At 42.4% G+C, this 22,646-nt stretch overlaps 1 protein-coding gene across 2 annotated transcripts in view; it reads left to right on the forward strand.

Annotated features, from left to right (window-relative positions):
* The window catches only part of LOC106611807 (vinculin), a 73,336-nt gene that overhangs the window by 13,805 nt on the left and 36,885 nt on the right, over positions 1-22,646 (forward strand). The gene's annotated exons all lie outside the window — the stretch shown is intronic.

Below are 22,646 nucleotides of genomic sequence, written 5' to 3' on the forward strand. Positions count from 1 at the left end.
TGGCCTATAACAGTTAGGATCAGCTTGATCTCTCCCTTTTAAATAAAGGATGCACCGTGGCTGCCTTCCGAACAATGGGAACCTCCCCAGAGAGGAGAAACAGGCTTAGCGATGATAGGGGCAACAACCTAATAGAAGAAAGGGTCTAAACCATCTGACCCAGATGTTTTTTTGGAGTCAAGTTTAAGGAGCTCCTTTAGCACCTCGGACTCAGTGACCGCCTGCAGGGAGAAACTTTGTAGCGGGGCAGGGGGAAAAGAGGGAGGAGCATTGGGAATAGTCACATTCGAAGGGGTGGGAGATGAGGAAATGTTGGACAGGCAAGGATGCATGGCAGAGGCAAATAGGAATCCTGACTTAATGAAGTGGTGATTAAAGAGCTCAGTCGTGCTCATTGTCATAAACAACCACAACATTAAGGGACATAGGCAGGTCTTTAAATATTTTCCAGAACTTCTTGGGGTTAAACCCACAGAGAAAGAGCTGCTCCTTAACTTCTTTCGGATCAGTGGGACGTCCCACCTCAACAACATCCTGTGAAATTGCAGAAATTCAAAAAACAAAAGTAGTAATATTTAACATTCATAAAAATACAAGTGTTATACACCGTTCTTTAGCTTAGAATCTTGGTAATCGAATCGCTTTGTCCGATTTACAATAGGCTTTACGGCGAAAGCATAGCATTTGATCGTCTGAGGACAGCGCCTCACCCACTTCATGCATTAACATGAATTCATAACCTGCACAGGTGTCACAAAACTGAAAAATAGCGATAAAATAAATCACTTATCTTTGAAGATCTTCATCTTTTTGCAATCCAAAGGGTCCCAGTTACACAATGAATGGTCGTTTTGTTCGATAAAGTCCTTCTTTATATCCCCAAAAAGTCAGGTTAGTTGGTGCGCTTCATTCAATAATCCACCGGTTTCCCCTCGTTCAAAATGCATACAAAATCAATCCCAAACGTTACCAATATACTTCGTCCAAATATGTCAAACAACGTTCCTAATCAATCCTCAGGCACCCTAATATGTAAATAAACAATAAAATTTAAGATGGAAAATAGTATGTTCATTCGCGGAGATAAATAACCAAGTGCGCACCCTCACCAGAGCGCCCCACAAACAATTTCCAACCAAGCAGAGGCATAACAAAAGTCAGAAATAGCGATAAAATAAATCACTTACCTTAGAAGATCTTCATCTTTTTGCAATCCAAAGGGTCCCAGTTACACAATGAATGGTTGTTTTGTTCGATAAAGTAATTCTTTATATCCAAAAAATGTCTGTTTATTTGGCGCGTTTGATTCAGAAATACACCTGTTCCAACTCGCCCAACATGCTTACAAAGGAATATAAAACGTTACCTGTAAACTTCGTCCATACAGTTCAAACACCATTTCTAATCCAACCTCAGGTGCCCTAATATGTAAATAATCAATAAAATTTAAGACGGAATAAACTGTGTTCAATACTGGAGAAAAAGAACAAGGAGCGCGCACTCATTCACGCGCGCCAAAAGACTTGAGTCCCTCTGAGGGATACTTCAAAAGAATACAAATACTTCTTGATTTTTCAAAAAACAAGCATTAAACAATTTCTAAAGACTGTTGTCATCTAGTGGAAGCCATAGGAACGGCAATCTGGGTCCTAATTATTAGATTTCCCCATAGAAAAGCATTGAAAAGTCCAATGGCCTTAACAACAAAAAAAATCCTGGATGGATTGTCCTTGGGGTTTCGCCTGCCAAATCAGTTCTGTTATACTCACAGACATTATTTTAACAGTTTTAGAGTGTGTTCTATCCAATACTACCATGCATATGCATATCCTAGCTTCTGGGCCTGAGTAACAGGCAGTTTACGTTGGGCACCTCAGTCATCCAAACTTCCGAATACTGCCCCCTAGCCTTGAAAAGTTAAAGTAACTAACTTTGGTCTTCCGGATAGCCTGAGTGCACTTATTTCTAATTTGGCTGAATGAGAGCCAGTCAGCCTGAGTGTGCGTGTGCCAAGCGATTTGCCAAAGGGAAATCTTGAGGTGGAGTAACTTTGCCAGATCACGGTCGAACCAGGGGCTGAACCTGGTTTTTAATTCTCATTTTCTTTATGGGCGCTTATTTGTTAACGATACCACTGAAAATATAAAAAAGAAGGTCCAAGCGTCTTCAACAGAGGGGGCGATCAAGCTGATTCTATACCAATTTACAGAGGCCAGATCATGAAGGATGGCTTGCTCATTAAAGTTTTTTTGCAAGCGTCTATGACAAGTCAGGACAGGTCATTTCACTGAGCAGCCGTTACGAACACAGGCTGTAAAACAGTGATCACTAAGGTCATTATAGAAAACACCATACTGATACCTATCAAGATTATTTGTAAGGATAACATCAAGGAGAGTAGCCTTTTCTGGGTGTTTGGAGTAGGGATGCACGATATATCGGTAAGCATATCGGATTCGGACGATATTAGCTAAAAATGCCAACATCGGCATTGGCCCGATGTCTAGTTTAACACCAATGTCAAAGCTGACGTGTGTATCTATAGTTGAAGTCGGAAGTTTACATTGGAGTCATTAAAACTTGTTTTTCAACCACTCCACAAATTACTTGTTAAGAAACTATAGTTTTGGCAAGTCGGTTAGGACATCTACTTTGTGCATGACACAGCCGTACATAGTCCATCTGCAAATAGCCCACCCAATCTACCTACCTCATCCCCATAGTGTTTTTATTTACTTTTATGCTCTTTTGCACACTAGTATCTCTACTTGCACATCATCATCTGCTCATTTATCACTCCAGTGTTAATCTGCTAAATTGTAATTCTTCGCTACTATGGCCTATTTATTGCCTACCTCATGCCTTTTGCACACACTGTATATAGACTTTCTTTTTTTCTACTGTGTCATTGACTTGTTTATTAAGTTATTGGCTTGTTAATTGTTTATTCCATGTTATTCCATGTGTAACTCTGTGTTGTTGTCTGAGTCACACTGCTTTGCTTTATCTTGGCCAGGTCGCAGTTGTAAATGAGAACTTGTTCTCAACTAGCCTACCTGGTTAAATAAAGGTCAAATAAAAAAAGAAGTCATTTTTCCAACAATTGTTTACAGACAGATTATTTCACTTATAATTCACTGTATCACAATTCCAGTGGGCAGAAGTTTACATATGTTAAGTTGACTGTGCCTTTATCCTGTTAGGGCTAGGGGGCAGCATTGACACGGCTGGATAAAAAACATACCCGATTTAATCTGGTTACCACTCCTACTCAGTAACTAGAATATGCATATACTTATTACATATGGATAGAAAACACCCTAAATTTTCTAAAACTGTTTGAATGGTGTCTGTGAGTATAACAGAACTCAAATGGCAGGTCAAAACCTGAGAGATTCCTTTACAGGAAGTGGCCTGTCTGACCATTTCTGGAACTTCTTTGCCATCTCTATCATTTACTAAGGATCTCTGCTCTAACGTGACACTTCCCACGTCGTCCATAGGCTCTCAGAGCCCGGGAAAAAAGAGAATGTCGTCATTCCAGCCCCAGGCTGAAACACATTATCGCCTTTCTCAAGTGGCCCATCAAGAGACACTAGCTTATGCGCGTGACCCCGACCGCCCCCGCCTTTGGGATTTTTTTCCTCTGTTTGCCGAAAAGGAGATTCCCTGTCGGAATTTTATCGCTTTTCTACGAGAAAAATGACGTAAAAATTGATTTTAAACAGCGGTTGACATGCTTCGACGTACGGCAATGGAATACTTTGAATTTTATTGTCAGGAATTGCGCCAAGCGCGCGACACTTCTTTACTATTTCGGATAGTGTCTGGAACGCATCGAACAAAACGCCGCTATTCGGATATAACGATGGATTATTTTGGACCAAACCAACATTTGTTATTGAAGTAGACGTCCTGGGTGTGCATTCTGACGAAGACAACAAAAGGTAATGACATTTTTATAATAGTAAATATGATTATGGTGAGTGCTAAACTTGCCGGGTGTCTAAATAGCGAGCCCATGATGCCTGGGCTATGTACTTAGAATATTGCAAAATGTGCTTTCACCAAAAAGCTATTTTAAAATCGGACATATCGAGTGCATAGAGGAGGTCTGTATCTATAATTCTTAAAATAATTGTTATGCTTTTTGTGAACGTTTATCGTGAGTAATTTAGTAAAATGTTAGCGAATTCCCCGTAAGTTTGCGGGGGTATGCTAGTTCTGAACGTCACATGCTAATGTAAAAAGCTGGTTTTTGATATAAATATGAACTTGATTGAACAAAACATGCATGTATTGTATAACATAATGTCCTAGGGTTGTCATCTGATGAAGATCATCAAAGGTGAGTGCTGCATTTAGCTGTCTTCTGGGTTTTGGTGACATTATATGCTGGCTTGAAAAATGGGTGTCTGATTATTTCTGGCTTGGTACTCTGCTGACATAATCTAATGTTTTGCTTTCGTTGTAAAGCCTTTTTGAAATCGGACAGTGTGGTTAGATTAACGAGAGTCTTATCTTTAAATGGCTGTAAAATAGTCATATGTTTGAGAAATTGAAGTAATAGGATTTTGAAGATTTTGAAAATCGCGCCACAGGATAGCAGTGGCTGTTACGTAGGTGGGACGAATTCGTCCCGCCTAGCCTAGAGAGGTTAAACAGTTTGGAAAATTCCAGAAAATGGATTTAGAAGCTTCTGATAGGCTACCTGACGTCATTTGAGTCAATTGGAGGTGCACCTGTGGAGGTATTTCAAGGCCTACCTTCAAACTCAGTGCCTCTTTGCTTGACATCATGGGAAAATCAAAATTACTCAGCCAAGACCTCAGAAAAAAAGTAGACCTCCACAAGTCTGGTTCATCCTTGGGAGCAATTTCCAAACACCTGAAGGTACCACGTGCATCTGTACAAACAATAGTACGCAAGTATAAACACCGTGAGACCACGCAGCCGTCATACCGCTCAGGAAGGAGAGGCGTTCTGTCGCCTAGAGATGAACATACTTTGGTGCAAAAAGTGCAAATCAATCCCAGAACAAGGACCGTGTGAAGATGCTGGAGGAAACAGGTACAAAAGTATCTATATCCACAGTAAAACGAGTCCTATACCAACATTACCTGAAAGGCCGCTCAGCAAGGAAGAAGCCACTGCTCCAAAACTGCCATTAAAAACCCAGACTACGGTTTGCAACTGCACATGGGGACAAAGATCGCACTTTTTGGAGAAATGTCCTCTGGTCTGATGAAACAAAAATAGAACTGTTTGGTCATAATGACCATCATTATGTTTGGAGGAAAAAGGGGGAGGCTTGCAAGCCAAAGAACACCATCCCAACCATGAAGCACAGGGGTGGCAGCATCATGTTGTGGGGGTGCTTTGCTGCAGGAGGGACTGGTGCACTCCACAAAATAGATGGCATCATGAGGAGAGGAAAATGATGTGGATATATTGAAGCAACATCTCAAGACATCAGTCAGGAAGTTAAAGCTTGGTCGCAAATGGGTCTTCCAAATGGACAATGACCCCAGGCATACTTCCAAAGTTGTGGCAAAATGACTTAAGGACAACAAAGTCAAGGTATTGGAGTGGCCATCACAAAGCCCTGACCTCAATCCTATAGAACATTTGTGGGCAGAACTGAAAAAGTGTGTGCGAGCAAGGAGGCCTGCAAACCTGACTTAGTTACAGCAGCTCTGTCAGGAGGAATGGGCCAAAATTCACCCAACTTATTGTGGGAAGCTTGTGGAAGGCTACCTGAAACGTTTCACCCAAGTTAAACAACTGAAAGGCAATGCTAACAAATCCTAATTGAGTTTAAGTAAACTTCTGACCCACTGGGAATGTGATGAAAGAAATGAAAGCTGAAATAAATCATTCTCTCTACTATTATTCTGACATTTCACATTCTTAAAATAAAGTGGTGATCTAACCTAAGACAGGGAATATTTACTGGGATTAAATGTCAGGAATTGTGAAAAATAGAGTTTTAATGCATTTGACTAAGGTGTATGTAAACTTCCGACTTAAACTGTATATAACGTAGGTACATAACGTAATGACGCCACGGCAAATTTAGCGCTACACGTGCAGCGCAGCATTCCTAAGCTAGCCCACAATGTCTGCTGTGTGGATCGAGCAGTCAACAAGTCGAGCAGTCATTTGAAAGAGTAAGAAAATTTCAGCGAGACAACTCAAAGGCGAAATCCTTTAACTCCAAGATAATAGAATTCATTGCCCTTGACAATCAACCGTTCTCTGTCGTGGGTTATGTTGGCTTTCGCCGACTTGTCTAGCACCAATACACACTACCAAATGAGCTATTTTTCAGATGTTGCCCTACCGGAGTTACACAGTAATAGCGTCATTGCTATTAGCTTCACAACTGACATTTGGACCAGCGATGTCAGTCCCATGAGCATGCTGAGTCTGACAGCACAGTGGGTCGTCGAGGATTTCGTACTGAGGAAAGTAGTATTACATGCTCATGAATGTGCTGGTTGTCATACCGCTGCTGCCATTTCAATGGCATTTGAGAACATGTTCTCAACTTGTTCTCAACTAGCCTACCTGGTTAAATAAAGGTGAGAAAAAAAGAGGGGACCAGCTCAATATTAATGCCCATGATTTTGGAATGATATTTTCGACGAGCAGGTGTCCAAATACTTTTGGTCATGTGACCCCCTGCTATCATGTTGCCCAAAGTGGTAACACACATTTTTTATTTCATATATCAATTTCTCCTTTATCATGCCTTAATTGGGAAAAAGTAAATATAATAAGAACAAAGTGAGAGAGAGCCAGCAACGGAAATTAAAGTACAGTGTGTTTACAATTTCAGCGTCTTAGGCTGTAAAACATGTGATCTCTCCCAGTCTTTTTTTCACTTGGGACATATAAATTCTTCCCATTTACTCAGGCCTTTATAGCCTGTCGGGTGGGGAGCATTCAAAAATAATTGTCCAGGTCATAGCAAGCTTCCCTTGTCAGTTCATTTCTTAAACAAACAGATCATGGCTATAGCCTGCCAATTATTGAGTTGTCATTTGGGCTGCATGGCCAATAGTCATTAAAGTGTTATTCATTTGGACAGATCACCTGAGTGGTGCTGTAATTGTCTTTTCAATAGGCGTGTTATTTGAACATTTGTCATTTAGCAGACGCTCTTATCCAAAGCAACTTACAGGAGCGATTAGGGTTAGGTGCCTTGCTCAGGGCACAGACAGATTGTTCACTTAGTCGGGACACAGCCAGTGAAATATCAGGGCGGCAAATTCAAAACAACAAAATGTCTTAATTCAAAGTTCTCAAACATACAACTATTTTACACCATTTTAAAGATACACCTCTCCTTAATCCAACCACATTGTCCGATTTCAAAAAGGCTTTACGGCGAAGGCATAAAGTTAGATTATGTTAGGACAGTGCCAACGCAAGAAAAACCACACAGCCATTTTCCAAGCAGGAGAGGGGTCACAAAAACCAGAAATACAGCTAAAATTAAGCACTAACCTTTGATGATCTTCATCAGATGACACTCCTAGGACTCAATGTTACACAATACATGTATGTTTTGTTCGATAAAGTTCATATTTATATCCAAAAACCCCGTTTTACATTGGCGCGTGATGTTCAGAAAATATTTTGCCTCCAAAACTGCCGGTGGATCAGCACAACAATTTACAAAAATACTCATCATAAACGTTGATAAAATATTAAACTGTTATTCAAAGAATTATAGATGAACATCTCCTTAATGCAACCGCTGTGACAGATTTCAAAAAAGCTTCACGGGGATTGCACACTTTGCAATAATCTGAGTACGGCGCTCAGAAAAATACATCAGGCAATACAGATACCCGCCATTTTGGAGTCATCTAAAATCATAAATAGCATTATAAATATTCACTTAGCTTTGATGATCTTCATCAGAAGGCACTTCCAGGAATCCCAGGTCCACAATAAATGTTGTTTTGTTCGATAAAGTCCATAATTTATGTCCAAATACCTCCTTGTTGTTTGCGCGTTCAGTAAGCTACTCCAAATGTAGGAAGCGCACCGAAATTTTCACGACGAAAAGTAAAAAAAAGTTAGATTTACGTTCGTAGAAACATGTCAAACGTTGTATAGCATCAATCTTTAGGGCCCTTTTAACATAAAACTTCAATAATATTCTAACCGGACAATTCCAATGTCTTGAAAAACGTTATGGAACACAGCTACCTCATTACGTGAGTGCGCGCCAATGAACTCATGTCATTTTCTGAGTCACCAACTTCCCAGCTTTCTTGTTCGCTCTCTGTTCACTGCAAAAGCCTGAAACAAGGTTCTAAAGACTGTTGACATCTAGTGGAAGCCTTAGGAAGTGCAAAATTAACCCTAAGTCACTGTGTGTTAGATAGGCAATGACTTGAAAAGACTACAAGCATCAGATTTCCCACTTCCTGGTTGGATTTTTCTCAGGTTTTTGCCTGCCATATGAGTTCTGTTATACTCACAGACATCATTCAAACAGTTTTAGAAACTTCTGAGTGTTTTCTATCCAAATCTACTAATAATATGCAAATATTTAACTCTGGGCCCGAGTATTAGGCAGTTTACTCTGGGCACGCTTTTCATCCCGAAAATGAAAATACTGCCCCTATACCTTAAAAAGTTCATGGTTTAATGCTCTTAATCGCAGGCCTACCTGCCGCCCCAGGTGAAGGCATTAACAGCACATACCTTTCTGCTTTGTTTAATTTGATGTGGTGGGGTGTACTGTAATAGTCCATCGTTCACCTAAATTCAGTAGCCTAAACAGTTCAATAGGCCCGTGCCCCATCTGTCGTACATCGTCGGTTGGGAGGCTGTACAGTTCATTCAATGCCATTTCCATCGTTCTCCTTGTCCAGGTTATCCAGGAATCGGGTAGCTTCTTTTACTGATTTCAGTGTGATGTCTCTTTCCTTCCATTTGACCTGTAGTTGTGTGGGGTTCTCTCTGTTTCATGTGGAGGTTTCTGCTCATGTCGGAGTTGATGTAGCTAGATCCGATGGCCCTCATACATCAAAGGTCCGACTCCTTTTTTGGGGGGCTTTGTTGGCCAGTCGTAGAACTTTATCTTTGTCCCTATAGCTAAGGAACTTTGCGATGATGCCCCTTGGTTTGCTGCTCGTGTCCCCTCATCCTGTTCGATGTGCTTGTTCGATTGTGGGAGCCCTTGTGAAGTTCTCCTGGCCCAGTAGTTATGGTATTACTTTTTCCAGTAATTCTTCCATTCCAGTTGTTCCACAGCATTCGAAATGAAGATTTGAATGACGACTGAAGTCCTCCATCCCGTTTCATCTTTAGTAAGCCTGTAATTATGTATTTTTGTTCAGCCACGGTTTTCTGGAGATTTTCTTGCGCTTTTTTCTCCAGGGTTAAGCCATTTTCGGCCTCCAAGCGTTTGCCTAGTTCAGTCATATCAGGGATTCCCACCTTGATTTCTTTATTTTCTTTACATCATCGGATATTTTCTTAATCTGCTTAGACCGTTTCTCATTGCCAGTGCAAATTTCTGTTAGTAGTGTCTCTAAACTCACTTCAGTGGAATCGCCAGCTACAGTACTTGGTCCATAGTCGCATTGTTTGTCTCTATTTCTCGATTTAGTATTTGCCGTAATGTGCAGTTGCCAACATAACGTTTCAGTTATTTCTTAACTTTAGAGTCAAATGCTTTCCTATTTAAGAGGAATATTTTAGTAAAGAAAGGAAAAGCCAAACGGATCACCTTCACCTGACTACCTCTTGGTCGCCCTAATGCCTCTGCAGATTGTTACAGAAAATTCATCTCTTTGCTTTTTCGCTTCACGTCTCACACATGCTTCCTGTAATTAGGAACATGTTTGGATACTACATCCTTTTGCTGGTACACAGTTAATGGCAAATACTTTCCTTCCATAACACGTTCAGAGCGAGCGATTTGTTAGATGTCGATGAGGACACTTACTTAGGCCTAATAGAATGTTACCATATAAAGAATCAGCCTAGTATCTGGTGCTAGCGCCCCTTCTGAAAACCAGGCTGTGTCTTTCTCTCTGTGTCACTGCCTCAGTCCTCCAGGCTTTGAGAGTGGCATTTCTTCTCTCTGTCTTCTCTGTGAGTGCATGTCAACAAGGCCTTGTCTGTTCCCTCGGCCCGGCCACTTTATCTAGCTCATTCACAATGCAAGGGTTTAGTCCTCACATCACTGCACTGGTCTGTTCTGTTCTGTTGGCAGCTGGAAATAGGGCCCTGGCTGGCTAGTAGGCCTGCTTGACATCAGGTTGTTTGGTGTGAAATCATACTGCCACAATGACCGTCTGGGTCAGTCGAATGACTTAGTCTGAATATCATTTCTTTTGCAGTGTGCGGGCAGAACCCCTCTCTTGAAATGAAGAATTGCCAACCATTACTTAACACCACTGCTCTTTTTGCACTTTAGCAAAGTTCTATTCAAAGAGTAGCCTGCCTCAGACCTGAAGGCCTGTGTGTGTTGTGGTTCAGGAAACGGGTATGTAGCCTATTCCCTCCTAGGTTTAGTATTGATGTCAATGTACCCAGAGGAGGATGGAAGCTAGCTGTCCTCCGGCTACACTATGGTGCTACCTTAGAGTGCTGTTGAGGCTACTGTAAGACCTTCTGTGCAAAATAGTATGTTTTAATCAATTTAATCAAGTGCAGGCAGGGTTTAGTTGACTCCTGCTGAATCAAGTGCAGTCAGTGTTTATTTGAATCATGCTGAATTAGGTGCAGTTCAGGTTAGTCCCTCCCGTTTTGGATTCTAGTGAATACACCCCCAGAACTTAGTTTGGAAAATGACAACAACCGTTATAAAGTTGGTGTCAGCAACAGACAGTGTTTTTATGGAGAGTAGTTTGGATCAGGGCCGGGGCCTATTGTTGGTCTTCAGGCAACATAAAGAGATGGGGGGAAGATGTAACAATGCCTCTAGAATCAGGAGCAGGAGAGCAGACGGGTTCCAGGAAATCAAATGTTTATTGCGGCGGTCCCAAAGGCACAGCACAACCACAAAGGGAAACCGCACAAATGTAGCATCCACCCACAGGGAAGGAATTTAGTGCACACAGAGGAGAAACCTCAACTCCGCTAACTATCGAGCAAAAAATGTCCACGGTAAACACATACCGCACAAAACAAAACAAATCCCGTGGTGCAGGCACGCACCCCTTTACAGTACTAATCAGCAACAATCCCGCACACAGCCTAACCTGCAGCGGGAATATATAAACCCACCGAAATCAGTACCACAAGACACAGGTGTGTAAAACCAGACAGTACTAAATGAAAAAGGAAAATGGGATTCGTTGGCAGCTAGTAGGCCGGCGACGATGACCGCCGAGCACCGCCCGAACAGGGAGAGGAGCCACCTTCGGTGGAAGTCGTGACAGAAGAAGCGACTTGCTTGGAGCTTTGGATCTTATTATTATTGTTATGAAGCCATTCTAGTGCAAAGTCTGTTTTGATAGATTACTCCGTTTTTTTACTCCTCGTGCGGCTGCTTCCCACACCAGTGAATGCTGGTAACTTGAATAATTGAGGAGGATGGGAGACCCACGGTTTAGGCCGGAATGCACGGAGATGACAAATGTGTTTCAAAAATCGTCAAAGACTATTTTAACCTAAAACATTAACAAAATACATTTATAGTACAATATTTTGCGCAATGGGAATGAGAGGCTACTTACAGTGTTGTAAAGGGATCACAGCAGTGATGGTATGAGGCATGAGTTGAGGTGTTCAGAGGCTTAACCAGTGCAGGACAGGATTTGACTGAGAAGACAAAAAACAATAACACAACACACTACACAGTTAGACAAAAGAGCTAAGAATGAGTTAGTCCAAGCAAGGAGTAAAATCATTGATGTGTAATAATGTGATTGTGTATGTGATTTACTCTACACTAGTGGCCAAAAGTTTTGAGAATGACACAAATATTAGTTTCCACAAAGTTTGCTGCTTCAGTGTCTTTAGATGTTTTTGTCAGATGTTACTATGGAATACTGACATATAATTACAATAATTTCATAAGTGTCAAAGGCTTTTATTGACAATTACATGAAGTTGATGCAAAGAGTCAGTATTTGCAGTGTTGACCCTTCTTTTCCAAGACCTCTGCAATCCGCCCTGGCATGCTGTCAATTAACTTCTGGGCCACATCCTGACTGATGGCAGTCCATTCTTGCATAATCAATGCTTGGAGTTTGTCAGAATTTGTGGGTTTTTGTTTGTCCATCCGCCTGTTGAGGATGACCACAAGTTCTCGATGGGATTAAGGTCTGGCGAGTTTCCTGGCCATGGACCCAAAATATCGATGTTTTGTTCCCCCGAGCCACTTAGTTATCACTTTTGCCTTATGGCATGGTGCTCCATCATGCTGGAAAAGGCATTGTTCGTCACCAAACTGTTCCTGGATGGTTGGGAGAAGTTGCTCTCTGTCACGACTTCCGACGGGGTCGGTCCCTCTCCTTGTTCGGGCGACGTTCGGCGGTCGACCTCACCGGTCTTCTAGCCATCGCTGATCCATCTTTCATTTTCCATTGGTTTTGTCTTTATTTTCTACACACCTGGTTTTCATTATCCAATTCCATGTTCATGTATTTAACCCTCTGTTTCCCCCATGTTTGTTGTGCGTGATTATTTCTATGTTCAGTTGGTTGGTTTTTCCACGGGTGCTGTGTTCACCCGTACGTAATATTTACCGTTGATTATTGGTCAAGTGTATTTGTTTACCTAGTGCCTTTATTTTGTGAGTAAAGTCCGTTGCTCACTCATTTTGCTCTCCTGCGCCTGACTTCATGCACCAGCTACACTCACCTTCTGACACTCTCGGAGGATGTGTTGGTACCATTCTTTATTCATGGCTGTGTTCTTAGGCACAATTGTGAGTGAGCCCACTCCCTTGGCTTAGAAGCAACCCCACACATGAATGGTCTCAGGATGCCTTACTGTTGGCATGACACAGGACTGATGGTAGCGCTCACCTTGTCTTCTCCGGACAGGCTTTTTTACGGATGCCCCAAACAATTGGAAAGGGGATTCATCAGAGAAAATTACTTTACCACAGTCCTCAGCAGTCCAATCCCTGTACCTTCTGCAGAATATCAGTCTGTCCCTGATGTTTTTCCTGGAGAGAAGTGGTTTCTTTACTGCCCTTCTTGACACCAGGCCATCCTCCAAAAGTCTTCGCCTCACTGTGCATGCAGATGCACTCACACCTGCCTGCTGCCATTCCTGAGCAAGCTCTGTACTGGTGGTGCGTCGATCCCGCAGCTGAATCAACTTTAGGAGATGGTCCTGGCGCTTGCTGGACGTTCTTGGGCGCCCTGAAGCCTTCTTCACAACAATTGAACCGCTCTTGTTGAAGTTCTTGATGAGCCGATAAATGGTTTGATTAAGGTGCAATCTTACTGGCAGCAGTATCCTTGCCTGTGAAGCCCTTTTTGTGCAAAGCAATGATGACGGCACGTGTTTCCTTGCAGGTAACCATGGTTGGCAGAGGAAGAACAATGATTCCAAGCACCACCCTCCTTTTGAAGCTTCCAGTCTGTTATTTGAACTCAATCAGCATGACAGAGGGATCTCCAGCCTTGTCCTCGTCAACACTCTCATACCTGTGTTAACGAGAGAATCACTGACATGATGTCAGCTGGTCCTTTTGTGGAAATGTTTTTGCGGGATTCAGTTCATTTGCATGGCAAAGAGGGACTTTGCAATTAATTGCAATTCATCTGATCACTCTTCATAACATTCTGGAGTATATGCAAATTGCCATCATACAAACTGAGGTAGCAGACTTTGTGAAAATTAATATTTGTGTCATTCTCAAATCTTTTGGCCACGACTGTACATACAGTAATGAGAGAAAATTAATAGGGGTACTGACAGTGCTTGGAGGGGAAACATTAAATGTGCCAGTGAATGAGCGGGCGCATTAGACGTGGCTTCAGTTAATGTCAGGAGAAAGTTGACAATGGTAGTGGAGTAGTCATCACCTCTTGATCAGGGAACAGGAGAGGACTTAGCTGTAAATACAAATTGCAGATGCTTTCCATTACAGCTAGGAATGCATGATTTATCGGTAAGCATATCGGAATCAGACGATATTAGCTGAAAATGCCATCATCGGCATTGGCCCGATGTCTAGTTTAACGCCGATACGCAAAACCGATGTCAAAGCTGACGTGCATACCTATATAACATAGGTAGATGACGTAACGACGCCACGTAGAATTCTGCGCTACACGTCCAACACAGCATTCCTAACCTAGCCCACAATGTCTGCTGTGTGAATCGACCAGTCAACAAGTGGAGCAGTCATTTGAATGAGTAAGAAAATTTCAACGAGACAACTCAAAAGCGAAATCCATTGGGCTAGGGGGCAGTATTTTGACGTCTGGATGAAAAGCGTGCCTAAAGTAAACTGCCTGTTACTCAGGCCCAGAAGCTAGCATATGCATATAATGGTATATTTGGATAGAAAACATTCTAAAGTTTCTAAAACTGTTAAAATAAAACTGTCAAAACAGAACTGATATGGCAAGCAACCCGAGGACAAACTGTTTCCAATGGCTGTCATGTTTAATATGAAGCGAAAACCTCCCAGATTGCAGTTCCTAGGCCTTCCACCAGATGTCAACAGTCTTTAGAAAGAGTTTCAGGCTTGTTTTTGGAAAAATGAGCTAGAATTTGTAGTTTTTCTAAGTTGCTCCCATTTTGGCTGTAGTGTTTTCATGCGTGTGGATGAGAGCGCGTTCTTTGTTGTTTATCTCCGGTAAAGACAACGATTCTCCGTCTTAAATTTGATCGTTTATTTACGTATTAGGGTACCTGAGGTTTGATTATAAACGCTGTTTGACTTGTTTGGAGAAGTTTATTGGTAACGTTTGGGATTAATTTTGTATGCATTTTGAAGGAGGGAAACCGGTAGATTATTGAATGAAGCGCGCCAGCTAAACTGAGTTTTTGGGGATATAAAGTCGGACTTTATCGAACAAAAGGACCATTTGGGATGTAGCTGGGACCTTTTGGAGTGCCAACAGAAGATCTTCAAAGGTAAGGCATTTATTTTATCCCTATTTCTGACTTTCGTGGTCTCCTGCCTGGTTAAAAAAAATTGTTATGCTTTTGTGTGTGGGGCGCTGTCCTCAGATAATCGCATGGTGTACTTTCGCCGTAAAGCCTTTTTGAAATCTGACACAGCGGCTGGATTAACAAGAAGTTAAGCTTTATTTTGATGTATGACATTTGTATTTTCATGAATGTTAAATATTACTATTTCTGTCATTTGAATTTTGTGCTCTTCAATTTCACCGGATGTTGTCGAGGTGGGTTGCTAGCAGAACACCTGCGCCAGAAAGGTTAACGCCAAGATAATGTAATTCATTGCCCTTGACAATCAACCGTTCTCTGTCATGGATGATGTTGGCTTTCGCCGAATGGTCGAGCACCAGTACACACTACCAAGTAGGCACTTTTTTTTTCAGATGTTATCCTTTTTTTCAGACTTTCCCTCTCTTCGTGTCCTTTAAAAGCACATTTTTGCATGCCCGAAAACGCAGTGGTGTTGATAAGCAGCTTGATAACATCCCTGTTTCTTCTTACTTTCTCATTGTGTTGCGCAGTTTGAATACGCAGACCTTCATCATAATCGATGCAGCTTTTTTCCAGAATCTTGAATCTGATGTGGGCATTTGTATGCTCCCTGCTTTTGTTTTGCCATTTAGCTAAACTATCGATGTTCTTCAGGTCACTGTACCCACCCAGGCAAAGCCAGCAGTACAGGCGGCTTGATGAATGGCTCCCTGTTACCCAGCTGTAATTTTGATACCAGTTGGTATTGAACGCCCTCACCATTTCATCCTTCTTCATGAAACTGATCTCAGGCAGAGGTCGACCCTCACTTTTAATTCAGATCTTTTCAGTGTACCCCAGAGAATGAAAGGGGTTCTTCAACAAAAAGTCCACAACATTTTCGTCAACGTTGGCCATTCTACCATTCTGGCGGAGAAAACTGCCCTCTCCCGCTGCTAGCTAGCTAGCTACTGAAGTTAGCAAGGCAAATGTAAATTAAATGCACTAACTGGACACAAAAATAAAGTTCTAAAACCAAGAAAACAATTTATAATATACCTCCTCCGTCTCCTGTAATTTGAATTGAATAATATCCCAAAAATGCTAAACTATCACTTTTCACTCTTAATCTCTATCCAACAATGACACCATTCTATGATTGGATGGACAACATGTCAGTTTACATTTTACAATTTAGTCATTTAGCAGACGCTCTTATCCAGAGCGACTTACAGTAGTGAATGCATACATTTCATGCATTTTTCTTCTCCGTACTGGTCCCCCGTGGGAATCGAACCCACAACCCTGGCGTTGCAAACACCATGCTCTACCAACTGAGCCACACGGGGCAGTTTATACTGCAAAAGCTTTGGTTGATTGGAGGACGTCCTCCGGAAGTGGTCATAATTATCATGTATGTCTGTGGAAGGGGGAGGCCTACGAGCCTCCTAGGTTTTGTATTGAAGTCAATGTAGCCAGAGGAGGATGGAAACTAGATGTCCTCTGGCTACACCATGGTGCTACCCCAGACAGTGCTGTTGAAGTTACTGTAGACCTTTATTGCAAAATAGTGTATTTTAATAAATTATCTGGTGACATATGAATATATTTTGTCTAGTTTTTATCTAAAAAGGATAATATATTTTAATGTTTTACAATAACATCACTGAGGGGGATGGTCCTCCCCTTCCTCCTTTTAGGAGCCTCCACTGTCCCACACACACCAAGCGCCGCCCCTATCACACAAGCAGCACAATTCCGCCTCCTCTCTGTTAGTCACTAAAAGTTTTCATGCTTTTCTGTTAGGTTAATTGTTCTAAACAAGAACCATGCTGCTTTCCACTTTGTTTCATAGTATAAATAATTCCATTTCTGATTCCAACAGTTCACCCAAGTATTCAAACCCCTTGACTTTTTATGTTACAGCCTTATTCTAAAGTGGTTTATTATTTTTTTTAAATCTACCTACACACAATACCCCATAAGGACAAAGCGAAAACAGGTTATTTATTTTGGGGGATGTTTTTTTTCAAATAAAAAACAAATACTTTATTTAGTATTCAGACCCTTTGCTATGTGACTCAAAATTGAGCGCAGGTGCGTCCTGTTTCCATTGATCATACTTGAGATGTTTCTACAACTTGATTGGAGTCCACCTGCGGTAAATTACATTGATTGGACATGATTTGGAAAGGCACACACCTGTCTATATAAGGTCCCAGAGTTGACAGTGCATGTCAGAGCAAAAACCAAGCCATGAGGTTGAAGGACTTTTCCATAGAGCACCGAGACAGGATTGTGTCGAGGCACAGATCTGGGGAAGAATACCAAAACATTTCTGCAGCATAAAGGTCCCCAAGAACACAATGGCTTCCATCATTCTTAAATGGAAGACGTTTGGAACCACCAAGACTCTTCCTAGAGCTGGCCGGCTGGCCAAACTGAGCACTCGAGAGAGAAGGACCTTGGTCAGGGAGGTGACCAATAACCCAATGGTGAGTTTGACAGAGCTCCAGAGTTCCTCTGTGGAGATGGGAGAACCTTCTAAGGGGACAACCATCTCTGCAGCACTCCACCAATCAGGCATTTATGGTAGAGTGGCCAGACGGAAGCCACTCCTCAGTAAAAGGCACATGACAGCCCGCTTGGAGTTTGCCAAAAGGCATCTAAAGAACTGACCATGAGAAACAAAAATTTTGATCTGATGAAACAAAGATTGAACTCTTTAGCCTGAATGCCAAGCGTCACATCTGGAGGAAACCTGGCACTATCCCTACGGTGAAGCATGGTGGTGGCAGCATCATGCTGTGGGCATGTTTTTCAGCGGCAGGGACTGGGAGACTAGTCAGGATCGAGGGAAAGATGAACAGAGCACAGAGCGATCCTTGATGAAAACCTGCTCCAGAGTGCTCAGGACCTCAGACTGGGGCGAATGTTCACCTTCCAACAGGACAATGACCCTAAGCACACAGCCAAGACAATGCAGGAGTGGCTTCGGGACAAGTCTGAATGTCCTTGAGTGGTCCAGCCAGAGCCCGGACTTGAACCTGATCAAACATCTCTGGAGAGACCTGACAATAGCTGTGCAGCATCGCTCCCCATCCAACCTGGCAGAGCTTGAGAGGATCTGCAGAGAAGAATGGGAGAAACTCCCCAAATACAGGTGTGCCAAGCTTGTAGAGTCACCCAAGAAGACTCAAGGCTGTAATTGCTGCCAAAGGTGCTTTAACAAAGTACTGAGTAAAGGGTCTTAATACTTAGGTAAATTTGATATTTCAGTTTTTTTAAAGGAGACACATTTAATCCATTTTAGAATTAGACTGTAATGTCACAAAATGTGAAAAAAGTGAAGGGGTCTGATTACTTTCCGAATACACTGTATATCATCACAAAGTAGTCGCAATTCAACGGCTCAAACACATATGTGGCAGGGTCTACAGTCAATCACGGATTACAAAAAGAAAACCAGCCCCGTCACGAACATCGACGTCTTGCTCCCAGACAAATTAAACAACTTCTTTGCTCGCTTTGCGAACAATACAGTGACACCGAGCACGGCCCGCTACCAAAGCCTGTGGGCTCTCCTTCACTGTGGCCAACGTGAGTAAAACATTTAAATGTGTTAACCCTCGCAAGGCTGGTGGGCCAGACGGCATCCCGAGCCACGTCCTCAGAGCATTCGCAGACCAACTGGCTGGTGAGGTTAGGAAACAACACCTCTGCCCCGCTGATCCTCAACACCCCACAAGGGTGCGTTCTCAGCCGTCTCCTGTACTCCCTGGTCACCCATGACTGCGTGGCCATGCACACCTCCAACTCAGTCATCAAGTTTGCAGACGACACTACAGTGGTAGGCTTGATTACCAACAATGACGAGACGGCCTACATGGAGGAGGTGAGGGCCCTCAGAGTATGGTGTCAGGAAAATAACCTCTCACTCAACGTCAACAAAACAAATTAGACAGCAAAGGGAGCGTCTCAAGGCTCTACGCTAACTTTTTTCCCAAGGAGTACATGTGCTCCTAAATGAAAAAATGTAGGAGCACACAAAGAAATTTAGGAGCACAGTGAAACATGTTCAAGTAACACAGAGTTTATTAACCTCTATGGGCTAGGTGGGACACTTGCGTCCCACCTACTCAACAGCCAGTGTAATCCTGTGGCGCGATATTCAAATACCTCAAAAATGCAAAAACTTCAATTTTTCAAACATATGACTATTTTACACCATTTTAAAGACAAGACTCTCGTTAATCTAACCACACTGTCCGATTTCAAAAAGGCTTTACAATGAAAGCAAAACAGTAGATTATGTCAGCAGAGTACCCAGCCAGAAATAATCAGACACCCATTTTTCAAGCTAGCATATAATGTCACATAAACCCAAACCACAGCTAAATGCAGCACTAACCTTTGATGATCTTCATCAGATGACACCCCTAGGACATTATGTTATACAATACATGCATGTTTTGTTCAATCAAGTTCATATTTATATCAAAAAACAGCTTTTTACATTAGCATGTGACTAGCATTCCCACCGAACACTGCCAGTGAATTTACTAAATTACTCACGATAAACGTTCACAAAAAACATAACAATTATTTTAAGAATTATAGATACAGAACTCCTCTATGCACTCAATATGTCCGATTTTAAAATAGCTTTTCGGTGAAAGCACATTTTGCAATATTCTCAGTAGATAGCCCGGCATCACAGGGCTAGCTATTTAGACACCCAGCAAGTTTAGCACTCACCAAAGTCAGATTTACTATAAGAAAAATGTTATTACCTTTGCTGTTCTTCGTCAGAATGCACTCCCAGGACTTCTACTTCAATAACAAATGTTGGTTTGGTCCCAAATAATCCATTGTTATATCCAAATAGCGGCGTTTTGTTCGTGCGTTCAAGACACTATCCGAAAGGGTAAATAAGGGTGACGAGCATGGCGCATTTCGTGACAAAAAAATTCTAAATATTCCATTACCGTACTTCGAAGCATGTCAACCGCTGTTTAAAATCAATTTTATGCCATTTTTCTCGTAAAAAAGCGATAATATTCCGACCGGGAATCTGCGTTTAGGTAAAAAGAGGAAAGAAAATAAAGCACGGGGTCGACTCGTGCACGCGCCTAAGCCCATTGTCCTCTGATCGGCCACTTGCCAAAAGCGTAAATGTGTTTCAGCCTGGGGCTGCCTCGATATCATTCAGCTTTTTCCCGGGCTCTGAGAGCCTATGGGAGCCGTAGGAAGTGTCACGTTACAGCAAAGATCCTCAGTCTTCAGTAAAAAGAGCCAAGATGAACAACTTGTCAGACAGGCCACTTCCTGTACAGAATCTTCTCAGGTTTTTGCCTGCCATATGAGTTCTGTTATACTCACAGACACCATTCAAACAGTTTTAGAAACTTTAGGGTGTTTTCTATCCAAAGCCAATAATTATATGCATATTTTAGTTACTGGGCAGGAGTAGTAACCAGATTAAATCGGGTACGTTTTTTATCCGGCCGTGTCAATACTGCCCCCTAGCCCTAACAGGTTAACAAACAATTTATTACATACATATTTATACTGCTTGTGTGAGTGTGTGTGCATGTACTCAGGGACACACATATGTGCAGCAGCACATACCACTAAAATCACACATTGACCCATGCCTACTGGACCCAAAGGATATCAGTTGTCCAGCTGGTTTTGTATGTTGTCCGTCTGGCACGCTTAGAGGTCAGCCAGCGGTCCACAGCAGGAGTGGGATCGAACTCCTCGACAGAAGGCCCCTCCAGGCTGATCCTCATCAGGTCTTCGGTAGTGGAGACTCCAGGGCAGCTTCTTGTTGAATTCTTAATCCGGTTCTGCGCAGAGAAGCCTCGCTCACACTGGGCGGCTGAAATGGGCAGCACCAGCATAAGCTGCACCAGCTCCAGTATGTTCTAGAGAAAATATATCTTTCAATTGAATTTAAAGTCTTACCATTTAACTTATCAAAACCAACCAGAGAGGGATACCATACATAACCAATCAGGACTGTTAGCCTACCTTGTAATTGTCCCTGTAGGGGTCCTTTGTCAACATGGTCCCCCACAGGCCACTGTAGAACTTGTCCTTGAAATTGTGGCTGACCAGGATTTTCAGCCCCTGCCACTCATCCTGGATTGCAGCCATGTTGCACCCCGATCTGCAGGATTGAACAGGGAAAGTGAGTTTGCAAATATGCAAACATAACATGTGTCTCATATGGCCATGTAGTGTGAAAAAAAATGCTTACCTCTCTAGAGGCTCCTTGAATGCCTCATCAGGTCGGCCACACCATCATCGCCAAAGGTGAGAAGGCTGGCCTGGTCTTCTGGCCATGTGTCAGGGTTTAGTACTCTGAAAGATTCCACTGGGGTCTGGACACCCTCATGCTTCAGCAAAACGCAATACCGGGGGCAAACTACCTGCCTTCCAGGACACCTACAGCACCTGATGTCACAGGAAGGCCAAAAAGATCATCAAGGACAACAACCATCCGAGCCACTGCCTGTTCACCCTGCTTCCATCCAGAAGGCGAGGTCAGTACGGGTGCATCAAAACTGGGGCCGAGAGACTGAAAAACAGCTTCTATCTAAAGGCCATCAGACTGTTAAACCGCCATCACTAACATAGAGTGGCTGTGGCTGCTGCCACAGACTCAAGTCTCTGGCCACTTTTTAATAAATTGATTTAATAAAGGTATCACTAGTCACTTTAAATAATGCCACTTTAATAATGTCTACATATCCTACATTACTTATCTCATATTTGTATATACTGTATTCTATACCATCTACTGCATCTTGCCTATGCCGCACGGCCATCGCTCATCCATATATTTATATGTACAATTTCATCCCTTTACTGTGTATAAGGTAGTCGTTGTGAATTTGTTAGATTACACGTTAGATATTACTGAACAGTCGGAACTAGAAGCACAAGCATTTCGCTACACTCGCACTAACATCTGCTAACCATGTGTATGTGGCCAATAAGATTTTATTTGATCAAATTGCAATATTTGGTTCAGCCGTATACTGGTACTGTAACCTTTGTCCACTGAGCATTTATAAATTAAACAAAGATTGATGCCAGGCTAAAACTAAAGCAACTGCTCAGCTCTCTCTGTGAGGTGGCAGCTAGCAAATGCAACCCTGGCATTTCTGCCATAAGTGGCTCTGAACAGAAGCCAAAAACAACTATCCAGTGTTCCAGGGTAGTTACAGGGCCATTCAATTAAAGGTTAGGGGAACAGGGGAGAGTCATTTTTAGATGTTGGACACACAAACCAACTGAGTGGATTTGAACTAAAGGGCAGGAGAGAGTCCTGTTCAGTAACTTTCTTCCAATGGACCGATGAAACCAATGTGCTTCTGTCCAACTCGGACCACTCTATTGTATGTCAGCTTTCTGGAATGGCTGTGCTGCTCACGGTCTCGAGCTGAGCTGGTTACTTTTGAAGCATCCTTGAGCTTTCACCTCACATTCCTAATAACTACTAGGGTCAGGAGTTTTTTGTTTGTAACTTTATGACATGA

This window comes from Salmo salar, chromosome ssa01, assembly GCF_905237065.1.
Source record: "Salmo salar chromosome ssa01, Ssal_v3.1, whole genome shotgun sequence".
NCBI lineage: Eukaryota > Metazoa > Chordata > Actinopteri > Salmoniformes > Salmonidae > Salmo > Salmo salar.